The sequence below is a fragment of the Procambarus clarkii genome, chromosome 57 (assembly GCF_040958095.1).
Source record: "Procambarus clarkii isolate CNS0578487 chromosome 57, FALCON_Pclarkii_2.0, whole genome shotgun sequence".
In the NCBI taxonomy this organism is placed as follows: domain Eukaryota; kingdom Metazoa; phylum Arthropoda; class Malacostraca; order Decapoda; family Cambaridae; genus Procambarus; species Procambarus clarkii.
In genome coordinates this window covers 4,044,968-4,066,711 of record NC_091206.1, presented here as the reverse complement: position 1 = coordinate 4,066,711, position 21,744 = coordinate 4,044,968, and positions in this window count along the sequence as shown.

Sequence of the window (21,744 nt, the reverse complement as noted above, 5' to 3'; positions counted from 1 at the left end):
GGTTTTTATTGCATATATCGACGTTTCAGCCGGATTAGAGCGGTTTTACGTGTACATCTTCCATCGGTAATATAAACGGAAAATAAGGAATATTTTAGTTAATTCTAATTAAAACACATTGGTTTTTATCATTTGTATTGGAAACAACATTGTCATATGTCTTTTCTTGGATCTAAATAATACGAAACCTCGCTCTATGATTTGAAGTTAAAATCCTCAAATATGGTATAATAATGACTTTTTTCACGTTTTTAATGTAGTTTGATATTACGTAAATATATTCATTTTAACCAATATTTCGATACTATTTCATGTAGTATCACGATATGTGATTTGGCCCTCAAATCTTAGAATTTCGCATAATATTGCATTTTAAGCAAGTTTTCTTGCATTTTGTTTCGTACGAAAAATCATCGAATTTAGCAATATTTTTACGTTTATCATTCCCTTTTCCTTTATGTGATTTAAACAAAATATCATCGAATTAGGCAATATTTTGCCGTTTTTCCACGTTTTTGTGAATTTTCAGTTTATTGTTAATAATTCATTAAATATACGATAAAAATGACGCAAACACATAATTGATTAGAAATTAACCTTAAATACTTCATTTTCAATCAACCATTTGTTTCTCGTTAAAATACTGAGTAGGATATTGAAAAGGGGAGAAGTTCGGTTTTTATTGCATATATCGACGTTTCAGCAGGATTAGAGCGGTTTTACGTGTACATCTTCCATCGGTAATATAAACGGAAAATCAGGAACATTTTAGTTATTTCTAATGAAAACACATTGATTTTTATCATTTTTATTGGAAACAACATTGTCATATGTCTTTCCTTGGATCTAAATAATACGAAACCTCGCTCTATGATTTAAAGTTAAAATCCTCAAATATGGTAAAATAGTGAATTTTCACGTTAATCATTTAGTTTGATATTACGTAAATATATTCATTTTTACCAATATTTCGACACTATTTCATGTAGTACCACAATATGTGAATTGGCCTTCAAATCTCAGAATGTCGCATAATATTGCATTTTAAGCAAGTTTTCTTTCATTTTGTTTCTTGCGAAAAATCATCGAATTTAGCAATATTTTGACGTTTATTATCTCCTTTTCCTTTATGTGATTTAAACATAATATCATCCAATTAGGCAATATTTTGCCGTTTTTTCACGTTTTTGTGAATTTTCAGTTTATTGTTATTAATTCATTAAATATACGATAAAAATGATGCAAACACATAATTGATTAGATAATAACCTTAAATACTTCATTTTCAATCATCTATTTGTTTCTCGTTAAAATACTGAGTAAGATATTGAAAAGGGGAGAAGTTCGGTTTTTATTGCATATATCGACGTTTCAGCCGGATTAGAGCGGTTTTACGTGTATATCTTCCATCGGTAATATAAACGGAAAATCAGGAACATTTTAGTTAATTCTAATGAAAACATATTGGTTTTTATCATTTGTATTGGAAACAACATTGTCATATGTCTTTTCTTGGATCTAAATAATACGAAACCTCGCTCTATGATTTGAAGTTAAAATCATCAAATATGGTAAAATAGTGACTTTTTTCACGTTTTTCATGTAATTTGATATTACGTAAATATATTCATTTTTACCAATATTTCGATACTATTTCATGTAGTATCACGATATGTCAGTTGGCCTTCAAATCTCAGAATTTCGCATAATATTGCATTTTAAGCAAGTTTTTTTGCATTTTGTTTCGTACGAAAAATCATCGTATATAGCAATATTTTGACGTTTATTATCTCCTTTTCCTTTATGTGATTTAAACAAAATATCATCGAATTAGGCAATATTTTCCCGTTTTTCCACGTTTTTGTGAAATTTCAGTTTATTGTTATTAATTCATTAAATATACGATAAAAATGATGCAAACACATAATGGATTAGATAATAACCTTAAATACTTCATTTTCAATCATCTATTTGTTTCTCGTTAAAATACTGAGTAAGATATTGAAAAGGGGAGAAGTTCGGTTTTTATTGCATATATCGACGTTTCAGCCGGATTAAAGCGGTTTTACGTGTATATCTTCCATCGGTAATATAAACGGAAAATCAGGAACATTTTAGTTAATTCTAATGAAAACATATTGGTTTTTATCATTTGTATTGGAAACAACATTGTCATATGTCTTTTCTTGGATCTAAATAATACGAAACCTCGCTCTATGATTTGAAGTTAAAATCATCAAATATGGTATAATAGTGACTTTTTTCACGTTTTTCATGTAGTTTGATATTACGTAAATATATTCATTTTTACCAATATTTCGATACTATTTCATGTAGTATCACGATATGTGATTTGGCCTTCAAATCTTAGAATTTCGCATAATATTGCATTTTAAGCAAGTTTTCTTGCATTTTGTTTCGTACGAAAAATCATCGAATTTAGCAATATTTTTACGTTTATCATCCCCTTTTCCATTATGTGATTTAAACAAAATATCATCGAATTAGGCAATATTTTACCGTTTTTCCACGTTTTTGTGAATTTTCAGTTTATTGTTAATAATTCATTAAATATACGATAAAAATGATGCAAACACATAATTGATTAGAAATTAACCTTAAATACTTCATTTTCAATCAACCATTTGTTTCTCGTTAAAATACTGAGTAGGATATTGAAAAGGGGAGAAGTTCGGTTTTTATTGCATATATCGACGTTTCAGCAGGATTAGAGCGGTTTTACGTGTACATCTTCCATTGGTAATATAAACGGAAAATCAGGAACATTTTAGTTATTACTAATGAAAACACATTGATTTTTATCATTTTTATTGGAAACAACATTGTCATATGTCTTTTCTTGGATCTAAATAAAACGAAACCTCGCTCTATGATTTGAAGTTAAAATCCTCAAATATGGTAAAATAGTGACTTTTTCACGTTAATCATTTAGTTTGATATTACGTAAATATATTCATTTTTACCAATATTTCGATACTATTTCATGTAGTATCACAATATGTGAATTGGCCTTCAAATCTCAGAATGTCGCATAATATTGCATTTTAAGCAAGTTTTCTTGCATTTTGTTTCTTGCGAAAAATCATCGAATTTAGCAATATTTTGACGTTTATTATCTCCTTTTCCTTTATGTCATTTAAACATAATATCATCGAATTAGGCAATATTTTGCCGTTTTTTCACGTTTTTGTGAATTTTCAGTTTATTGTTATTAATTCATTAAATATACGATAAAAATGATGCACACACATAATTGATTAGATAATAACCTTAAATACTTCATTTTCAATCATCTATTTGTTTCTCGTTAAAATACTGAGTAAGATATTGAAAAGGGGAGAAGTTCGGTTTTTATTGCATATATCGACGTTTCAGCCGGATTAGAGCGGTTTTACGTGTATATCTTCCATCGGTAATATAAACGGAAAATCAGGAACATTTTAGTTAATTCTAATGAAAACATATTGGTTTTTATCATTTGTATTGGAAACAACATTGTCATATGTCTTTTCTTGGATCTAAATAATACGAAAGCTCGCTCTATGATTTGAAGTTAAAATCATCAAATATGGTAAAATAGTGACTTTTTTCACGTTTTTCATGTAGTTTGATATTACGTAAATATATTCATTTTTACCAATATTTCGATACTATTTCATGTAGTATCACGATATGTCAGTTGGCCTTCAAATCTCAGAATTTCGCATAATATTGCAATTTAAGCAAGTTTTATTGCATTTTGTTTCGTACGAAAAATAATCGAATTTAGCAATATTTTGACGTTTATTATCTCCTTTTCCTTTATGTGATTTTAACAAAATATCATCGAATTAGGCAATATTTTGCCGTTTTTCCACGCTTTTGTGAATTTTCAGTTTATTGTTATTAATTCATTAAATATACGATAAAAATGATGCAAACACATAATTGATTAGATAATAACCTTAAATACTTCATTTTCAATCATCTATTTGTTTCTCGTTAAAATACTGAGTAAGATATTGAAAAGGGAAGAAGTTCGGTTTTTATTGCATATATCGACGTTTCAGCCGGATTAGAGCGGTTTTACGTGTACATCTTCCATCGGTAATATAAACGGAAAATAAGGAATATTTTAGTTAATTCTAATTAAAACACATTGGTTTTTATCATTTGTATTGGAAACAACATTGTCATATGTCTTTTCTTGGATCTAAATAATACGAAACCTCGCTCTATGATTTGAAGTTAAAATCCTCAAATATGGTATAATAATGACTTTTTTCACGTTTTTAATGTAGTTTGATATTACGTAAATATATTCATTTTTACCAATATTTCGATACTATTTCATGTAGTATCACGATCTGTGATTTGGCCCTCAAATCTTAGAATTTCGCATAATATTGCATTTTAAGCAAGTTTTCTTGCATTTTGTTTCGTACGAAAAATCATCGAATTTAGCAATATTTTTACGTTTATCATTCCCTTTTCCTTTATGTGATTTAAACAAAATATCATCGAATTAGGCAATATTTTGCCGTTTTTCCACGTTTTTGTGAATTTTCAGTTTATTGTTAATAATTCATTAAATATACGATAAAAATGATGCAAACACATAATTGATTAGAAATTAACCTTAAATGCTTCATTTTCATTCAACCATTTGTTTCTCGTTAAAATACTGAGTAGGATATTGAAAAGGGGAGAAGTTCGGTTTTTATTGCATATATCGACGTTTCAGCAGGATTAGAGCGGTTTTACGTGTACATCTTCCATCGGTAATATAAACGGAAAATCAGGAACATTTTAGTTATTACTAATGAAAACACATTGATTTTTATCATTTTTATTGGAAACAACATTGTCATATGTCTTTTCTTGGATCTAAATAAAACGAAACCTCGCTCTATGATTTGAAGTTAAAATCCTCAAATATGGTAAAATAGTGACTTTTTCACGTTAATCATTTAGTTTGATATTACGTAAATATATTCATTTTTACCAATATTTCGATACTATTTCATGTAGTATCACAATATGTGAATTGGCCTTCAAATCTCAGAATGTCGCATAATATTGCATTTTAAGCAAGTTTTCTTGCATTTTGTTTCTTGCGAAAAATCATCGAATTTAGCAATATTTTGACGTTTATTATCTCCTTTTCCTTTATGTGATTTAAACATAATATCATCGAATTAGGCAATATTTTGCCGTTTTTTCACGTTTTTGTGAATTTTCAGTTTATTGTTATTAATTCATTAAATATACGATAAAAATGATGCACACACATAATTGATTAGATAATAACCTTAAATACTTCATTTTCAATCATCTATTTGTTTCTCGTTAAAATACTGAGTAAGATATTGAAAAGGGGAGAAGTTCGGTTTTTATTGCATATATCGACGTTTCAGCCGGATTAGAGCGGTTTTACGTGTATATCTTCCATCGGTAATATAAACGGAAAATCAGGAACATTTTAGTTAATTCTAATGAAAACATATTGGTTTTTATCATTTGTATTGGAAACAACATTGTCATATGTCTTTTCTTGGATCTAAATAATACGAAACCTCGCTCTATGATTTGAAGTTAAAATCATCAAATATGGTAAAATAGTGACTTTTTTCACGTTTTTCATGTAGTTTGATATTACGTAAATATATTCATTTTTACCAATATTTCGATACTATTTCATGTAGTATCACGATATGTCAGTTGGCCTTCAAATCTCAGAATTTCGCATAATATTGCAATTTAAGCAAGTTTTTTTGCATTTTGTTTCGTACGAAAAATCATCGAATTTAGCAATATTTTGACGTTTATTATCTCCTTTTCCTTTATGTGATTTTAACAAAATATCATCGAATTAGGCAATATTTGGCCGTTTTTCCACGTTTTTGTGAATTTTCAGTTTATTGTTATTAATTCATTAAATATACGATAAAAATGATGCAAACACATAATTGATTAGATAATAACCTTAAATACTTCATTTTCAATCATCTATTTGTTTCTCGTTAAAATACTGAGTAAGATATTGAAAAGGGAAGAAGTTCGGTTTTTATTGCATATATCGACGTTTCAGCCGGTTTAGAGCGGTTTTACGTGTACATCTTCCATCGGTAATATAAACGGAAAATAAGGAATATTTTAGTTAATTCTAATGAAAACACATTGGTTTTTATCATTTGTATTGGAAACAACATTGTCATATGTCTTTTCTTGGATCTAAATAATACGAAACCTCGCTCTATGATTTGAAGTTAAAATCCTCAAATATGGTATAATAATGACTTTTTTCACGTTTTTAATGTAGTTTGATATTACGTAAATATATTCATTTTTACCAATATTTCGATACTATTTCATGTAGTATCACGATATGTGATTTGGCCCTCAAATCTTAGAATTTCGCATAATATTGCATTTTAAGCAAGTTTTCTTGCATTTTGTTTCGTACGAAAAATCATCGAATTTAGCAATATTTTTACGTTTATCATTCCCTTTTCCTTTATGTGATTTAAACAAAATATCATCGAATTAGGCAATATTTTGCCGTTTTTCCACGTTTTTGTGAATTTTCAGTTTATTGTTAATAATTCATTAAATATACGATAAAAATGACGCAAACACATAATTGATTAGAAATTAACCTTAAATACTTCATTTTCAATCAACCATTTGTTTCTCGTTAAAATACTGAGTAGGATATTGAAAAGGGGAGAAGTTCGGTTTTTATTGCATATATCGACGTTTCAGCAGGATTAGAGCGGTTTTACGTGTACATCTTCCATCGGTAATATAAACGGAAAATCAGGAACATTTTAGTTATTTCTAATGAAAACACATTGATTTTTATCATTTTTATTGGAAACAACATTGTCATATGTCTTTCCTTGGATCTAAATAATACGAAACCTCGCTCTATGATTTAAAGTTAAAATCCTCAAATATGGTAAAATAGTGAATTTTCACGTTAATCATTTAGTTTGATATTACGTAAATATATTCATTTTTACCAATATTTCGACACTATTTCATGTAGTACCACAATATGTGAATTGGCCTTCAAATCTCAGAATGTCGCATAATATTGCATTTTAAGCAAGTTTTCTTGCATTTTGTTTCTTGCGAAAAATCATCGAATTTAGCAATATTTTGACGTTTATTATCTCCTTTTCCTTTATGTGATTTAAACATAATATCATCCAATTAGGCAATATTTTGCCGTTTTTTCACGTTTTTGTGAATTTTACGTTTATTGTTATTAATTCATTAAATATACGATAAAAATGATGCAAACACATAATTGATTAGATAATAACCTTAAATACTTCATTTTCAATCATCTATTTGTTTCTCGTTAAAATACTGAGTAAGATATTGAAAAGGGGAGAAGTTCGGTTTTTATTGCATATATCGACGTTTCAGCCGGATTAGAGCGGTTTTACGTGTATATCTTCCATCGGTAATATAAACGGAAAATCAGGAACATTTTAGTTAATTCTAATGAAAACATATTGGTTTTTATCATTTGTATTGGAAACAACATTGTCATATGTCTTTTCTTGGATCTAAATAATACGAAACCTCGCTCTATGATTTGAAGTTAAAATCATCAAATATGGTAAAATAGTGACTTTTTTCACGTTTTTCATGTAGTTTGATATTACGTAAATATATTCATTTTTACCAATATTTCGATACTATTTCATGTAGTATCACGATATGTCAGTTGGCCTTCAAATCTCAGAATTTCGCATAATATTGCATTTTAAGCAAGTTTTCTTGCATTTTGTTTCGTACGAAAAATCATCGAATTTAGCAATATTTTTACGTTTATCATTCCCTTTTCCTTTATGTGATTTAAACAAAATATCATCGAATTAGGCAATATTTTGCCGTTTTTCCACGTTTTTGTGAATTTTCAGTTTATTGTTATTAATTCATTAAATATACGATAAAAATGATGCAAACACATAATTGATTAGATAATAACCTTAAATACTTCATTTTCAATCAACCATTTGTTTCTCGTTAAAATACTGAGTAGGATATTGAAAAGGGGAGAAGTTCGGTTTTTATTGCATATATCGACGTTTCAGCAGGATTAGAGCGGTTTTACGTGTACATCTTCCATCGGTAATATAAACGGAAAATCAGGAACATTTTAGTTATTTCTAATGAAAACACATTGATTTTTATCATTTTTATTGGAAACAACATTGTCATATGTCTTTCCTTGGATCTAAATAATACGAAACCTCGCTCTATGATTTAAAGTTAAAATCCTCAAATATGGTAAAATAGTGAATTTTCACGTTAATCATTTAGTTTGATATTACGTAAATATATTCATTTTTACCAATATTTCGACACTATTTCATGTAGTACCACAATATGTGAATTGGCCTTCAAATCTCAGAATGTCGCATAATATTGCATTTTAAGCAAGTTTTCTTTCATTTTGTTTCTTGCGAAAAATCATCGAATTTAGCAATATTTTGACGTTTATTATCTCCTTTTCCTTTATGTGATTTAAACATAATATCATCCAATTAGGCAATATTTTGCCGTTTTTTCACGTTTTTGTGAATTTTCAGTTTATTGTTATTAATTCATTAAATATACGATAAAAATGATGCAAACACATAATTGATTAGATAATAACCTTAAATACTTCATTTTCAATCATCTATTTGTTTCTCGTTAAAATACTGAGTAAGATATTGAAAAGGGGAGAAGTTCGGTTTTTATTGCATATATCGACGTTTCAGCCGGATTAGAGCGGTTTTACGTGTATATCTTCCATCGGTAATATAAACGGAAAATCAGGAACATTTTAGTTAATTCTAATGAAAACATATTGGTTTTTATCATTTGTATTGGAAACAACATTGTCATATGTCTTTTCTTGGATCTAAATAATACGAAACCTCGCTCTATGATTTGAAGTTAAAATCATCAAATATGGTAAAATAGTGACTTTTTTCACGTTTTTCATGTAATTTGATATTACGTAAATATATTCATTTTTACCAATATTTCGATACTATTTCATGTAGTATCACGATATGTCAGTTGGCCTTCAAATCTCAGAATTTCGCATAATATTGCATTTTAAGCAAGTTTTTTTGCATTTTGTTTCGTACGAAAAATCATCGTATATAGCAATATTTTGACGTTTATTATCTCCTTTTCCTTTATGTGATTTAAACAAAATATCATCGAATTAGGCAATATTTTCCCGTTTTTCCACGTTTTTGTGAATTTTCAGTTTATTGTTATTAATTCATTAAATATACGATAAAAATGATGCAAACACATAATGGATTAGATAATAACCTTAAATACTTCATTTTCAATCATCTATTTGTTTCTCGTTAAAATACTGAGTAAGATATTGAAAAGGGGAGAAGTTCGGTTTTTATTGCATATATCGACGTTTCAGCCGGATTAAAGCGGTTTTACGTGTATATCTTCCATCGGTAATATAAACGGAAAATCAGGAACATTTTAGTTAATTCTAATGAAAACATATTGGTTTTTATCATTTGTATTGGAAACAACATTGTCATATGTCTTTTCTTGGATCTAAATAATACGAAACCTCGCTCTATGATTTGAAGTTAAAATCATCAAATATGGTATAATAGTGACTTTTTTCACGTTTTTCATGTAGTTTGATATTACGTAAATATATTCATTTTTACCAATATTTCGATACTATTTCATGTAGTATCACGATATGTGATTTGGCCTTCAAATCTTAGAATTTCGCATAATATTGCATTTTAAGCAAGTTTTCTTGCATTTTGTTTCGTACGAAAAATCATCGAATTTAGCAATATTTTTACGTTTATCATCCCCTTTTCCATTATGTGATTTAAACAAAATATCATCGAATTAGGCAATATTTTACCGTTTTTCCACGTTTTTGTGAATTTTCAGTTTATTGTTAATAATTCATTAAATATACGATAAAAATGATGCAAACACATAATTGATTAGAAATTAACCTTAAATACTTCATTTTCAATCAACCATTTGTTTCTCGTTAAAATACTGAGTAGGATATTGAAAAGGGGAGAAGTTCGGTTTTTATTGCATATATCGACGTTTCAGCAGGATTAGAGCGGTTTTACGTGTACATCTTCCATCGGTAATATAAACGGAAAATCAGGAACATTTTAGTTATTACTAATGAAAACACATTGATTTTTATCATTTTTATTGGAAACAACATTGTCATATGTCTTTTCTTGGATCTAAATAAAACGAAACCTCGCTCTATGATTTGAAGTTAAAATCCTCAAATATGGTAAAATAGTGACTTTTTCACGTTAATCATTTAGTTTGATATTACGTAAATATATTCATTTTTACCAATATTTCGATACTATTTCATGTAGTATCACAATATGTGAATTGGCCTTCAAATCTCAGAATGTCGCATAATATTGCATTTTAAGCAAGTTTTCTTGCATTTTGTTTCTTGCGAAAAATCATCGAATTTAGCAATATTTTGACGTTTATTATCTCCTTTTCCTTTATGTCATTTAAACATAATATCATCGAATTAGGCAATATTTTGCCGTTTTTTCACGTTTTTGTGAATTTTCAGTTTATTGTTATTAATTCATTAAATATACGATAAAAATGATGCACACACATAATTGATTAGATAATAACCTTAAATACTTCATTTTCAATCATCTATTTGTTTCTCGTTAAAATACTGAGTAAGATATTGAAAAGGGGAGAAGTTCGGTTTTTATTGCATATATCGACGTTTCAGCCGGATTAGAGCGGTTTTACGTGTATATCTTCCATCGGTAATATAAACGGAAAATCAGGAACATTTTAGTTAATTCTAATGAAAACATATTGGTTTTTATCATTTGTATTGGAAACAACATTGTCATATGTCTTTTCTTGGATCTAAATAATACGAAAGCTCGCTCTATGATTTGAAGTTAAAATCATCAAATATGGTAAAATAGTGACTTTTTTCACGTTTTTCATGTAGTTTGATATTACGTAAATATATTCATTTTTACCAATATTTCGATACTATTTCATGTAGTATCACGATATGTCAGTTGGCCTTCAAATCTCAGAATTTCGCATAATATTGCAATTTAAGCAAGTTTTATTGCATTTTGTTTCGTACGAAAAATAATCGAATTTAGCAATATTTTGACGTTTATTATCTCCTTTTCCTTTATGTGATTTTAACAAAATATCATCGAATTAGGCAATATTTTGCCGTTTTTCCACGCTTTTGTGAATTTTCAGTTTATTGTTATTAATTCATTAAATATACGATAAAAATGATGCAAACACATAATTGATTAGATAATAACCTTAAATACTTCATTTTCAATCATCTATTTGTTTCTCGTTAAAATACTGAGTAAGATATTGAAAAGGGAAGAAGTTCGGTTTTTATTGCATATATCGACGTTTCAGCCGGATTAGAGCGGTTTTACGTGTACATCTTCCATCGGTAATATAAACGGAAAATAAGGAATATTTTAGTTAATTCTAATTAAAACACATTGGTTTTTATCATTTGTATTGGAAACAACATTGTCATATGTCTTTTCTTGGATCTAAATAATACGAAACCTCGCTCTATGATTTGAAGTTAAAATCCTCAAATATGGTATAATAATGACTTTTTTCACGTTTTTAATGTAGTTTGATATTACGTAAATATATTCATTTTTACCAATATTTCGATACTATTTCATGTAGTATCACGATATGTGATTTGGCCCTCAAATCTTAGAATTTCGCATAATATTGCATTTTAAGCAAGTTTTCTTGCATTTTGTTTCGTACGAAAAATCATCGAATTTAGCAATATTTTTACGTTTATCATTCCCTTTTCCTTTATGTGATTTAAACAAAATATCATCGAATTAGGCAATATTTTGCCGTTTTTCCACGTTTTTGTGAATTTTCAGTTTATTGTTAATAATTCATTAAATATACGATAAAAATGATGCAAACACATAATTGATTAGAAATTAACCTTAAATGCTTCATTTTCATTCAACCATTTGTTTCTCGTTAAAATACTGAGTAGGATATTGAAAAGGGGAGAAGTTCGGTTTTTATTGCATATATCGACGTTTCAGCAGGATTAGAGCGGTTTTACGTGTACATCTTCCATCGGTAATATAAACGGAAAATCAGGAACATTTTAGTTATTACTAATGAAAACACATTGATTTTTATCATTTTTATTGGAAACAACATTGTCATATGTCTTTTCTTGGATCTAAATAAAACGAAACCTCGCTCTATGATTTGAAGTTAAAATCCTCAAATATGGTAAAATAGTGACTTTTTCACGTTAATCATTTAGTTTGATATTACGTAAATATATTCATTTTTACCAATATTTCGATACTATTTCATGTAGTATCACAATATGTGAATTGGCCTTCAAATCTCAGAATGTCGCATAATATTGCATTTTAAGCAAGTTTTCTTGCATTTTGTTTCTTGCGAAAAATCATCGAATTTAGCAATATTTTGACGTTTATTATCTCCTTTTCCTTTATGTGATTTAAACATAATATCATCGAATTAGGCAATATTTTGCCGTTTTTTCACGTTTTTGTGAATTTTCAGTTTATTGTTATTAATTCATTAAATATACGATAAAAATGATGCACACACATAATTGATTAGATAATAACCTTAAATACTTCATTTTCAATCATCTATTTGTTTCTCGTTAAAATACTGAGTAAGATATTGAAAAGGGGAGAAGTTCGGTTTTTATTGCATATATCGACGTTTCAGCCGGATTAGAGCGGTTTTACGTGTATATCTTCCATCGGTAATATAAACGGAAAATCAGGAACATTTTAGTTAATTCTAATGAAAACATATTGGTTTTTATCATTTGTATTGGAAACAACATTGTCATATGTCTTTTCTTGGATCTAAATAATACGAAACCTCGCTCTATGATTTGAAGTTAAAATCATCAAATATGGTAAAATAGTGACTTTTTTCACGTTTTTCATGTAGTTTGATATTACGTAAATATATTCATTTTTACCAATATTTCGATACTATTTCATGTAGTATCACGATATGTCAGTTGGCCTTCAAATCTCAGAATTTCGCATAATATTGCAATTTAAGCAAGTTTTTTTGCATTTTGTTTCGTACGAAAAATCATCGAATTTAGCAATATTTTGACGTTTATTATCTCCTTTTCCTTTATGTGATTTTAACAAAATATCATCGAATTAGGCAATATTTTGCCGTTTTTCCACGTTTTTGTGAATTTTCAGTTTATTGTTATTAATTCATTAAATATACGATAAAAATGATGCAAACACATAATTGATTAGATAATAACCTTAAATACTTCATTTTCAATCATCTATTTGTTTCTCGTTAAAATACTGAGTAAGATATTGAAAAGGGAAGAAGTTCGGTTTTTATTGCATATATCGACGTTTCAGCCGGATTAGAGCGGTTTTACGTGTACATCTTCCATCGGTAATATAAACGGAAAATAAGGAATATTTTAGTTAATTCTAATGAAAACACATTGGTTTTTATCATTTGTATTGGAAACAACATTGTCATATGTCTTTTCTTGGATCTAAATAATACGAAACCTCGCTCTATGATTTGAAGTTAAAATCCTCAAATATGGTATAATAATGACTTTTTTCACGTTTTTAATGTAGTTTGATATTACGTAAATATATTCATTTTTACCAATATTTCGATACTATTTCATGTAGTATCACGATATGTGATTTGGCCCTCAAATCTTAGAATTTCGCATAATATTGCATTTTAAGCAAGTTTTCTTGCATTTTGTTTCGTACGAAAAATCATCGAATTTAGCAATATTTTTACGTTTATCATTCCCTTTTCCTTTATGTGATTTAAACAAAATATCATCGAATTAGGCAATATTTTGCCGTTTTTCCACGTTTTTGTGAATTTTCAGTTTATTGTTAATAATTCATTAAATATACGATAAAAATGACGCAAACACATAATTGATTAGAAATTAACCTTAAATACTTCATTTTCAATCAACCATTTGTTTCTCGTTAAAATACTGAGTAGGATATTGAAAAGGGGAGAAGTTCGGTTTTTATTGCATATATCGACGTTTCAGCAGGATTAGAGCGGTTTTACGTGTACATCTTCCATCGGTAATATAAACGGAAAATCAGGAACATTTTAGTTATTTCTAATGAAAACACATTGATTTTTATCATTTTTATTGGAAACAACATTGTCATATGTCTTTCCTTGGATCTAAATAATACGAAACCTCGCTCTATGATTTAAAGTTAAAATCCTCAAATATGGTAAAATAGTGAATTTTCACGTTAATCATTTAGTTTGATATTACGTAAATATATTCATTTTTACCAATATTTCGACACTATTTCATGTAGTACCACAATATGTGAATTGGCCTTCAAATCTCAGAATGTCGCATAATATTGCATTTTAAGCAAGTTTTCTTGCATTTTGTTTCTTGCGAAAAATCATCGAATTTAGCAATATTTTGACGTTTATTATCTCCTTTTCCTTTATGTGATTTAAACATAATATCATCCAATTAGGCAATATTTTGCCGTTTTTTCACGTTTTTGTGAATTTTACGTTTATTGTTATTAATTCATTAAATATACGATAAAAATGATGCAAACACATAATTGATTAGATAATAACCTTAAATACTTCATTTTCAATCATCTATTTGTTTCTCGTTAAAATACTGAGTAAGATATTGAAAAGGGGAGAAGTTCGGTTTTTATTGCATATATCGACGTTTCAGCCGGATTAGAGCGGTTTTACGTGTATATCTTCCATCGGTAATATAAACGGAAAATCAGGAACATTTTAGTTAATTCTAATGAAAACATATTGGTTTTTATCATTTGTATTGGAAACAACATTGTCATAAGTCTTTTCTTGGATCTAAATAATACGAAACCTCGCTCTATGATTTGAAGTTAAAATCATCAAATATGGTAAAATAGTGACTTTTTTCACGTTTTTCATGTAGTTTGATATTACGTAAATATATTCATTTTTACCAATATTTCGATACTATTTCATGTAGTATCACGATATGTCAGTTGGCCTTCAAATCTCAGAATTTCGCATAATATTGCAATTTAAGCAAGTTTTTTTGCATTTTGTTTCGTACGAAAAATCATCGAATTTAGCAATATTTTGACGTTTATTATCTCCTTTTCCTTTATGTGATTTTAACAAAATATCATCGAATTAGGCAATATTTTGCCGTTTTTCCACGTTTTTGTGAATTTTCAGTTTATTGTTATTAATTCATTAAATATACGATAAAAATGATGCAAACACATAATTGATTAGATAATAACCTTAAATACTTCATTTTCAATCATCTATTTGTTTCTCGTTAAAATACTGAGTAAGATATTGAAAAGGGGAGAAGTTCGGTTTTTATTGCATATATCGACGTTTCAGCCGGATTAGAGCGGTTTTACGTGTATATCTTCCATAGGTAATATAAACGGAAAATCAGGAACATTTTAGTTAATTCTAATGAAAACATATTGGTTTTTATCATTTGTATTGGAAACAACATTGTCATATGTCTTTTCTTGGATCTAAATAATACGAAACCTCGCTCTATGATTTGAAGTTAAAATCATCAAATATGGTAAAATAGTGACTTTTTCACGTTTATCATGTAGTTTGATATTACGTAAATATATTCATTTTTACCATTATTTCGATACTATTTCATGTAGTATCACGATATGTCAGTTGGCCTTCAAATCTCAGAATTTCGCATAATATTGCAATTTAAGCAAGTTTTTTTGCATTTTGTTTCGTACGAAAAATCATCGACTTTAGCAATATTTTGACGTTTATTATCTCCTTTTCCTTTATGTGATTTTAACAAAATATCATCGAATTAGGCAATATTTTGCCGTTTTTCCACGTTTTTGTGAATTTTCAGTTTATTGTTATTAATTCATTAAATATACGATAAAAATGATGCAAACACATAATTGATTAGATAATAACCTTAAATACTTCATTTTCAATCATCTATTTGTTTCTCGTTAAAATACTGAGTAAGATATTGAAAAGGGGAAGAAGTTCGGTTTTTATTGCATATATCGACGTTTCAGCCGGATTAGAGCGGTTTTACGTGTATATCTTCCATCGGTAATATAAACGGAAAATCAGGAACATTTTAGTTAATTCTAATGAAAACATATTGGTTTTTATCATTTGTATTGGAAACAACATTGTCATATGTCTTTTCTTGGATCTAAATAATACGAAACCTCGCTCTATGATTTGAAGTTAAAATCATCAAATATGGTATAATAGTGACTTTTTTCACGTTTTTCATGTAGTTTGATATTACGTAAATATATTCATTTTTACCAATATTTCGATACTATTTCATGTAGTATCACGATATGTGATTTGGCCTTCAAATCTTAGAATTTCGCATAATATTGCATTTTAAGCAAGTTTTCTTGCATTTTGTTTCGTACGAAAAATCATCGATATTAGCAATATTTTTACGTTTATTCATCTCCTTTTCCTTTATGTGATTTAAACAAAATATCATCGAATTAGGCAATATTTTGCCGTTTTTCCACGTTTTTGTGAATTTTCAGTTTATTGTTAATAATTCATTAAATATACGATAAAAATGATGCAAACACATAATTGATTAGATAATTAACCTTAAATACTTCATTTTCAATCAATCTATTTGTTTCTCGTTAAAATACTGAGTAAGGATATTGAAAAGGGGAGAAGTTCGGTTTTTATTGCATATATCGACGTTTCAGCAGGATTAGAGCGGTTTTACGTGTATATCTTCCATCGGTAATATAAACGGAAAATCAGGAACATTTTAGTTAATTCTAATGAAAACACATTGATTTTTATCATTTGTATTGGAAACAACATTGTCATATGTCTTTCTTGGATCTAAATAATACGAAACCTCGCTCTATGATTTGAAGTTAAAATCCTCAAATATGGTATAATAGTGACTTTTTCACGTTAATCATTTAGTTTGATATTACGTAAATATATTCATTTTTACCAATATTTCGATACTATTTCATGTAGTATCACAGATATGTGAATTGGCCTTCAAATCTCAGAATGTCGCATAATATTGCATTTTAAGCAAGTTTTCTTGCATTTTGTTTCGTAGCGAAAAATCATCGAATTTAGCAATATTTTGACGTTTATTATCTCCTTTTCCATTATGTGATTTAAACATAATATCATCGAATTAGGCAATATTTTGCCGTTTTTTCCACGTTTTTGTGAATTTTCAGTTTATTGTTAATTAATTCATTAAATATACGATAAAAATGATGCAAACACATAATTGATTAGATAATTAACCTTAAATACTTCATTTTCAATCATCTATTTGTTTCTCGTTAAAATACTGAGTAGGATATTGAAAAGGGGAGAAGTTCGGTTTTTATTGCATATATCGACGTTTCAGCCGGATTAGAGCGGTTTTACGTGTACATCTTCCATCGGTAATATAAACGGAAAATCAGGAACATTTTAGTTATTACTAATGAAAACACATTGATTTTTATCATTTGTATTGGAAACAACATTGTCATATGTCTTTTCTTGGATCTAAATAATACGAAACCTCGCTCTATGATTTGAAGTTAAAATCCTCAAATATGGTAAAATAGTGACTTTTTTCACGTTTATCATGTAGTTTGATATTACGTAAATATATTCATTTTTACCAATATTTCGATACTATTTCATGTAGTATCACAATATGTGAATTGGCCTTCAAATCTCAGAATGTCGCATAATATTGCATTTTAAGCAAGTTTTCTTGCATTTTGTTTCTTGCGAAAAATCATCGAATTTAGCAATATTTTGACGTTTATTATCTCCTTTTCCTTTATGTCATTTAAACATAATATCATCGAATTAGGCAATATTTTGCCGTTTTTTCACGTTTTTGTGAATTTTCAGTTTATTGTTATTAATTCATTAAATATACGATAAAAATGATGCACACACATAATTGATTAGATAATAACCTTAAATACTTCATTTTCAATCATCTATTTGTTTCTCGTTAAAATACTGAGTAAGATATTGAAAAGGGGAGAAGTTCGGTTTTTATTGCATATATCGACGTTTCAGCCGGATTAGAGCGGTTTTACGTGTATATCTTCCATCGGTAATATAAACGGAAAATCAGGAACATTTTAGTTAATTCTAATGAAAACATATTGGTTTTTATCATTTGTATTGGAAACAACATTGTCATATGTCTTTTCTTGGATCTAAATAATACGAAAGCTCGCTCTATGATTTGAAGTTAAAATCATCAAATATGGTAAAATAGTGACTTTTTTCACGTTTTTCATGTAGTTTGATATTACGTAAATATATTCATTTTTACCAATATTTCGATACTATTTCATGTAGTATCACGATATGTCAGTTGGCCTTCAAATCTCAGAATTTCGCATAATATTGCAATTTAAGCAAGTTTTATTGCATTTTGTTTCGTACGAAAAATAATCGAATTTAGCAATATTTTGACGTTTATTATCTCCTTTTCCTTTATGTGATTTAACAAAATATCATCGAATTAGGCAATATTTTGCCGTTTTTCCACGCTTTTGTGAATTTTCAGTTTATTGTTATTAATTCATTAAATATACGATAAAAATGATGCAAACACATAATTGATTAGATAATAACCTTAAATACTTCATTTTCAATCATCTATTTGTTTCTCGTTAAAATACTGAGTAAGATATTGAAAAGGGAAGAAGTTCGGTTTTTATTGCATATATCGACGTTTCAGCCGGATTAGAGCGGTTTTACGTGTACATCTTCCATCGGTAATATAAACGGAAAATAAGGAATATTTTAGTTAATTCTAATTAAAACACATTGGTTTTTATCATTTGTATTGGAAACAACATTGTCATATGTCTTTTCTTGGATCTAAATAATACGAAACCTCGCTCTATGATTTGAAGTTAAAATCCTCAAATATGGTATAATAATGACTTTTTTCACGTTTTTAATGTAGTTTGATATTACGTAAATATATTCATTTTTACCAATATTTCGATACTATTTCATGTAGTATCACGATATGTGATTTGGCCCTCAAATCTTAGAATTTCGCATAATATTGCATTTTAAGCAAGTTTTCTTGCATTTTGTTTCGTACGAAAAATCATCGAATTTAGCAATATTTTTACGTTTATCATTCCCTTTTCCTTTATGTGATTTAAACAAAATATCATCGAATTAGGCAATATTTTGCCGTTTTTCCACGTTTTTGTGAATTTTCAGTTTATTGTTAATAATTCATTAAATATACGATAAAAATGATGCAAACACATAATTGATTAGAAATTAACCTTAAATGCTTCATTTTCATTCAACCATTTGTTTCTCGTTAAAATACTGAGTAGGATATTGAAAAGGGGAGAAGTTCGGTTTTTATTGCATATATCGACGTTTCAGCAGGATTAGAGCGGTTTTACGTGTACATCTTCCATCGGTAATATAAACGGAAAATCAGGAACATTTTAGTTATTACTAATGAAAACACATTGATTTTTATCATTTTTATTGGAAACAACATTGTCATATGTCTTTTCTTGGATCTAAATAAAACGAAACCTCGCTCTATGATTTGAAGTTAAAATCCTCAAATATGGTAAAATAGTGACTTTTTCACGTTAATCATTTAGTTTGATATTACGTAAATATATTCATTTTTACCAATATTTCGATACTATTTCATGTAGTATCACAATATGTGAATTGGCCTTCAAATCTCAGAATGTCGCATAATATTGCATTTTAAGCAAGTTTTCTTGCATTTTGTTTCTTGCGAAAAATCATCGAATTTAGCAATATTTTGACGTTTATTATCTCCTTTTCCTTTATGTGATTTAAACATAATATCATCGAATTAGGCAATATTTTGCCGTTTTTTCACGTTTTTGTGAATTTTCAGTTTATTGTTATTAATTCATTAAATATACGATAAAAATGATGCACACACATAATTGATTAGATAATAACCTTAAATACTTCATTTTCAATCATCTATTTGTTTCTCGTTAAAATACTGAGTAAGATATTGAAAAGGGGAGAAGTTCGGTTTTTATTGCATATATCGACGTTTCAGCCGGATTAGAGCGGTTTTACGTGTATATCTTCCATCGGTAATATAAACGGAAAATCAGGAACATTTTAGTTAATTCTAATGAAAACATATTGGTTTTTATCATTTGTATTGGAAACAACATTGTCATATGTCTTTTCTTGGATCTAAATAATACGAAACCTCGCTCTATGATTTGAAGTTAAAATCATCAAATATGGTAAAATAGTGACTTTTTTCACGTTTTTCATGTAGTTTGATATTACGTAAATATATTCATTTTTACCAATATTTCGATACTATTTCATGTAGTATCACGATATGTCAGTTGGCCTTCAAATCTCAGAATTTCGCATAATATTGCAATTTAAGCAAGTTTTTTTGCATTTTGTTTCGTACGAAAAATCATCGAATTTAGCAATATTTTGACGTTTATTATCTCCTTTTCCTTTATGTGATTTTAACAAAATATCATCGAATTAGGCAATATTTTGCCGTTTTTCCACGTTTTTGTGAATTTTCAGTTTATTGTTATTAATTCATTAAATATACGATAAAAATGATGCAAACACATAATTGATTAGATAATAACCTTAAATACTTCATTTTCAATCATCTATTTGTTTCTCGTTAAAATACTGAGTAAGATATTGAAAAGGGAAGAAGTTCGGTTTTTATTGCATATATCGACGTTTCAGCCGGATTAGAGCGGTTTTACGTGTACATCTTCCATCGGTAATATAAACGGAAAATAAGGAATATTTTAGTTAATTCTAATGAAAACACATTGGTTTTTATCATTTGTATTGGAAACAACATTGTCATATGTCTTTTCTTGGATCTAAATAATACGAAACCTCGCTCTATGATTTGAAGTTAAAATCCTCAAATATGGTATAATAATGACTTTTTTCACGTTTTTAATGTAGTTTGATATTACGTAAATATATTCATTTTTACCAATATTTCGATACTATTTCATGTAGTATCACGATATGTGATTTGGCCCTCAAATCTTAGAATTTCGCATAATATTGCATTTTAAGCAAGTTTTCTTGCATTTTGTTTCGTACGAAAAATCATCGAATTTAGCAATATTTTTACGTTTATCATTCCCTTTTCCTTTATGTGATTTAAACAAAATATCATCGAATTAGGCAATATTTTGCCGTTTTTCCACGTTTTTGTGAATTTTCAGTTTATTGTTAATAATTCATTAAATATACGATAAAAATGACGCAAACACATAATTGATTAGAAATTAACCTTAAATACTTCATTTTCAATCAACCATTTGTTTCTCGTTAAAATACTGAGTAGGATATTGAAAAGGGGAGAAGTTCGGTTTTTATTGCATATATCGACGTTTCAGCAGGATTAGAGCGGTTTTACGTGTACATCTTCCATCGGTAATATAAACGGAAAATCAGGAACATTTTAGTTATTTCTAATGAAAACACATTGATTTTTATCATTTTTATTGGAAACAACATTGTCATATGTCTTTCCTTGGATCTAAATAATAC